Raw genomic sequence first — 6,733 nt, forward strand, 5'->3', positions numbered from 1 at the left:
TCCCACCTTGTTGAAGATGTGTTGCTGCCATTTATTAAAAATACTTCTTTTTTTTGTCAAAATAATCTACTGATATAACATGTTTAATACCTGTTAATCCACTAATCCTATCAATCCATGTCAATAATTGGAGTAAAACACAGTTTTTGATCTTTTCATGATGATCAGATATGATCCATTTGGATGTTCAGATGCTCCGTAGTTACCGTGGAAACACCGTCATCTTCTACAACATTGATTCACCAGTAAAACCCATGGAGTTGGATTAATGACAGTGGATGGATACACTGGGTTTTACATTTAGTTAGTGATATCTTTGCTGAAAAAGTCACTTTTTCTTCATTTTTCTTTGTTTCTGATGTAATAACCCTCAACTTTAATCTAAGCTTTTATAAATATCTATATGATTAGTAAATTAAATCCAAGAAAATACCTGATTTTCAGTGAAAAAATGCAAAATAAAGAAGGTAATATTGCAATAAATGGTAATAAATCACTTTAAAATGGTTAAATGTAGAGAAAAAATTAATTTGGGCCACTTACCTTTTCTCAGTTTCAAATTTTGATATTGCATTCCGTTTTTATTTATGTTTTACACAGAGCCACAATGTTTTTGGAGTTATACGTATTTTCTACGATACTGAAAATCTGTTGGATAAGAGAATGTTTAAAAAACCATCCTCTGTATTTGTGCGTGCTTCATTTTCTATTTCCTCACTCATTTTCTTTATACTTTCTCAGCCCTCATTCTCTCTTCCTTGTTTCTCTGACTCCTTCCCTCTCCGTCTTCAGGAATCTGGTTTCGGTCGTCCAGCAGCTTTACCAGCGTGTCTTTCGGCTGCTGCGTACCACTCTGTGATCCTCAGTGCTGCCTGGGTTTTCACCGATGGAACCGCTCCGGCCCACGCTGCCACTGTGGATGCTGTGGATGCTGTCTGGTGTGCAGTCCAGGAGTGCATCTGTAGTTCACAGGTTACCATGGAGACAAAGAGGAAACAGAGGAAGAGAAGGGATGTTTAGTCCACTTTAGGACTATTGTATAGAAATAAATCTCTCTTGTCAGATTTTGAATTATGAAAGCCATTGAATGTCTAGCACTGAATTTTTTTGCACTGAAATCAAGTATCTGAATTTTTTTGGCTCTAAATTCAACTATGTTCTTAAATTTAGAATAAAAAAATTCAGATGCAAAAAATTCAGATGCAAAAATTCAGATGCAAAAAATTCAGAGGCAAAAAATTCAGATTCAAAAAATTCAGATGCAAAAAATTCAGATCACACATCCACGCTGACCGTCTTCCTGCATCAGTGTCACTTGGCCAACCTAACGTAACTCGATTGGAGATAGAATCAATTGGTGTCCAATTGGAATCCTTGGTGTCCTTGGACGTGTGATCTGAATTTTTTGCTTGTGACTTTTTTGCATCTGAATTTTTGCATGTGAATTTTTTGTATCTGAATTTTTTTTATTCTAAATTTATGAATATAGTTAATCTGAGACACAAAAAATTCAGATACTTAATTTCTGTGCAAAAAAATTCAGTGCCAGAAATTAAATGGCTTTTATAATTTAAAGTCTGATGAGACAGATTTACTTCCGTACTATGGACTCTGAATTAGGGTTGGCTGCCCTTTTACCTTCAATGCTTCGATTCTTGGACTGAATTTTTTATTATTAAGATGAGATAAAGAACTAAAAAGTATATTTTTTTACTGGTTAAATTGTGGATATTTGCTGTTTGAGGTCTGAGTGTGGTGGCTGTCTGCAAGAAACAGAAGATTTATGCTTAGAGAAGTGGCACAATAACCAGAGGTGTGTTGGGTAAAACTCATAGACTGGTCAGAAATCCGTTGTGGATGAAGATGCAAAGTGTTGAGATGATGATAGATCATTAGAACCAGACCATTCATTCATTTTCTGAACCCACTTTATCATCACTAGGGTCACGGGGGTCACTGGAACCTATCCCAGCTACTTATGGGTGAAGTTCCCCCTGGACATGTCTCCAGTTCATCGCAGGGCTGACATATACACTACCAGTCAAAAGTTTGGACTCACCTGGTTTTTCTTTATTTTCATGACTATTTTCTCGGTAGATTCTCACTTATGGCATCAAAACTATGAATGAACAAATATGGAATTATGTCGTTAAAAAAGTGTGGCATAACTCAAAGCATGTTTTATATTTTAGATTCTTCAAAATAGCCACATTTTGCTTTGATTACTGCTTGGCACACTCTCATCATTCTCTCAATGAGCTTCATGAGGTAGTCACCTGACATGTTTTCCTACAGTCTTGTAGGAGTTCCCAGTGATGCTGAGCCCTTGTTGGCCATCTGTGGTCCATCTCATGTCATTTAAATGAGAAGGTGAGTCCAAACTTTTGAGAGACAAAGAATAGAGACAAACAATCACTCTCACATTCACACCTATGGGCGATTTAGATTAACCCATTAACCTATCGGTGCATGTCTTTGAATGGTGGGAGGAGCCAGAGTATAGAACAAGATCAGCTGATAGTAAAATTAAATTCCAAAACCCACGTTTCAAACAGTAGATGTCAGTTGCAGAAGTTGTGAGTTTGCATATTTTGGAAGAACTGAGCTGCTTCTACCAATATTTTGGCAAACTCATGTGTATCTAATCTTTGAGGTAGTGAAGCCTGTCAGTAGTCACTTTTCCATTGGACAAATGCGCAAAACTTTACTGATATTTACTAAATGTTGAAAAAACAGAAGTGCATAATGTCGGTTTTTCCATTAAATCACAAATTTGGTGATTTGTTTATTTATTATTGCGAGATGACAGGAGAAGTCTTTCCATAAACATGGCGACGAACGTAAATATGGCGTTGATTTACAGATATATTCATTATCGTTGTTATTATATATTACCCCTCTGTCTTGTACTAAATTTAAAAATGATTGGGTTTCCTGGTGTGTCCACACATACCGCCACGTTTCTTCTTCTTCTTCGCTTGTTATAATGTACGTCAACATCCATTTTTTTAATTCACCTGACTAGTTGCAAAAAAAAGGTCTTTCCATTGCAGTTTTGCGTGATATACCATTTACGCTACGCCTGAAAAACCACCTCTTGCCAGTGCAAAAATTTTTAATCGAAAAATGAGACTTTGGGCGAAATTGTGGTTTTGCCATTAGGCAAATTTTTATGCACAAGTTATATTTGTGCAATTTGAAGGTCAATGGAGAAGTGACTCGTGACTCAAGGTACTGGAGTTACTACTATTACCTCCTGTTTTCAATACACGCAATGTAAGCTTATCCATAGAACTGCACAATATATCGTCTGAGAATCGTCATTGCAATGTACCTGTGCGCAATCGTCACATCGCAGGTCCTGCAATGTAGGAGGCAAATGAACTCAACATGTTCTCCTCTAATTTCAACCTGGGTACCTGACAAACACCGCACACAGCGATCCACCAATCATAATCGTTCTTAAACAGTCTGCTGAAGCAGACCACGCCCCCCTACACATGGAGTGAGTTGCTGGTAACAACATTGAAAAATGCGTAATGAACAACAGAAAATCACCGAAAACAAAGACTTGGTGCAAAAGAAAAGCAACGTCAGTTATCTGGAATTATTTCACCCACAAGAAGGATGATAATAAAACACGTGTGGTGTGTCGACAGTGTCTTCCACATGTCGCCACAACGAGAGGAAACACAACTAATTTGTTTGACCATTTACGTCGGCACCACACAGCTGAGTATTTTTTCATATCAAAATACTTATTGCAGGGTTAAAAAAAAAATCGCAATGTCAGTTTTTTCCAATATCATGCAGCCCTACTTGTCCAAATCAACATGTTTTGTGCTTTGTCATGACTCCAACAGGGACATGTGGAAGTTTTTCACACCCAGAGAATCAGTAACAGGTGATAAACTGGCTGGTTAGACGTCACATAATTTAAATACTAAACCTCAATAATGTCAACAGATTTTATTAATCAAGCAGAGAATAATACCCTCCTGTCCTCTCCAAATCCCTGAAGAATAACTACTGTCTGGTCTTGTTCCCATGTTGTGTTTATTTTTTTTTTATTTTTTTTAGGCAATGCAGTGTTTTTCTGGCACCTCTGACACCTGATGACACAGAAACAGGCAATTTCCATATGTGTATCATATTGTTCTGTATACGATTGCATATTCATCTAGGCATATATGAACAGAATGTAATGTTATAATAGTTCCTTTTATTGAGTCCTGTCCCAATCACATTAAAAGTAGCAAAATTGACCTCCGTCCAGTGAAATCCTGAAAAATTTTCAGCCTCTACAAACAAGATCAATATGGCTTCTCTTGTCTGGCAACAACAGTCACAATGTCAGTCATTAAACTTACAAAAGATGGACCTAACAGGGTTTTAGACAAGCTCCCAATTATTAATTGTAATTGTTCACAAATTACAAAGAGGCATCATCATGTAAAATGTTCAGCTTAAAAATTCTGAAAGTCTGAATATTAAAAAATTATACAACAGAACAACTTAGTTTGACAAGACTAACTATTACTAACGCACTAAACATTAATGGGTCCACATGAACTACATGGTCATATGTAGGCAAATATATGCATTTGTTAAATATTCTGGATGCTATTATGGATAAACTATAAATTACTAACATAAATGTAAGGTACCAAATAACTATCCTGATGTTACCTTAGATGTAAATTGTTCTAAGTGTGTTGGTTATTGACCAATTTTGAGAAAAAGCCATTGTTCTTGACAGTGACTGTGCATTCTGTACAGCATGTCAATCTGAATCTATTGACAGCCCTTCTACATGCCCGTATATTTCAGTTTTCAGATGAGAAAAGTGGTTTGGGGTTTAGTTACTCTTATACTTAAATTTTGAGGCTCCGTAATAAGTCGATACTATGCAATATACAGTCGGGGAAAGAATAATTAGACCACCTTTGTTTTCTTCAGTTTCTTGTTCATTTTAATGCCTGGTCCAACTAAAGGTACGTTTGTTTGGGCAAATATAATGATAACAACAAAAATAGCTCATAGTAGTTCAATTTCAGAGCTGATATCTAGCCATTTTCCATGTTTTCTTGATAATAACCAAAATCACTTCAGTTCTTACATCAATAGCAATAGCATTGTACTGACAAAAACAGTGCTTTTAGGCATTCCATGTTGTCTTTTCTTCCTGTTTTAGTCACATGATACACACAGGAGTTAGTACTTGACTGCATAACCATTGTTTTTGTTGACTGTTGATGGTCTAATAATTTTTTCCACCACTGTATATAATAAAAGTTTTCTGAAAACCAGTAGGATGTAGACACCAACAGTGCAACAATACCTGTATTTCCAGTGGTGTGCAGGGTTTCTTTGAATAATTGTCCAGGATTTAGGAAGAGACTGTATGCATGGTTTCAAAGCAGCTGGTTTGAATTTGCTGTCATGTTTGTAAAAGTGAGAAATGTGAAGTGAATGAAAGGCTTATTTACACCGAGGTTATCTGTGCTTCTGCTGCACTGAGAATATTTTTAGCTCAGAGTGTCTGAATGCTTTTGTGTGAATGTTAACAGCCAACAATGTTCCATGGCAGCACTAAAAGAAATCTTCTGATGTGGAAATGGGATCTTAGTCATTACATCTGCTAATTAAAAGTAAAAAAAATAAAAATCCTGTGGCTGTTGATTCGTGTTGGATTGAGTGTAATTGACTGTGAAGTGATTGAATTTTACTAAAAGTCTTGTTTTTTTCAGGTCTTCTCATTTATTTCTGATGCTGCTCTAACATAATGTAAACAGACAGTAAAATAAAATCAATTTTCTTAAAAAACAGACGTGTCATGTTTTTTTCTTACTATCTCTCAAACAAAAGGTTTATTTCATGTTTACTGCTGTTCAAAAATTATTGCTTTGTTTCAGAATCTGGTTCAGAGTAAATAAAAAGCCTCTTTATGTGAGTTAACAATTACTAATAATAACTACGGTGAATTTTACTCTGAGTCTTTCTAGGCTATGTTTAAAGAGTCTTAAACTACTGTGGGATGATTTAGTCCAGATTTGCCCAGTCTGAGTGTACAACTTTTAGATCTGATCCTGGTCTAATGTGGTCCAAATGTGGTAAATAAATAAATAAATAAATAAAAGATAAAACAAACAAACAAACAAATAAATGTCTACTTTTATTCTTATTTTTACAAACAGGTGAAAGGTTCATCATATTTAAAAGTGGATGTCAGACAGCATTAAATTGTGAAATCACTTTGACAGCATTGAGACACATTTTTTCCTTTTCCTTTTCAACTGACAAGTAGTCTTGTTATATAACGTAAAATATGTCCCTGTTGTTCTGTTCTTCCACCCAATTTCAAATTTATTTTAAGACTTCTAGGCTGTTTTTAATCTCTTGGGATTAAAGATTCCCAAGGCTTGAATTTGTTTCCCAAAGATTAAATACTCTGAAGATTTCCTTGAAATTTCATCAGTACCAAACAAAAAAATTGTTTGGTTGATTACTTTGTTCATTTTTGTTCATTAAACTGATTACGTTTGATCAGCTCTGCTCATTTTTTTTTATTTTTTAATGGTCTTTTCTTTTTTTTTTTTTTTTAATTTTGCTAATTTTTTTGGTCATTTTCTGTTATCATTGATCATAATTTACCAGCACTAAATGTAAAGTGTCAGGAGATAACTTTTGTATTGATGTGTCATTAAAATTTGATTAATTTTTTTTAAGTTTT

This window comes from Sphaeramia orbicularis, chromosome 14 (assembly GCF_902148855.1).
Source record: "Sphaeramia orbicularis chromosome 14, fSphaOr1.1, whole genome shotgun sequence".
NCBI lineage: Eukaryota > Metazoa > Chordata > Actinopteri > Kurtiformes > Apogonidae > Sphaeramia > Sphaeramia orbicularis.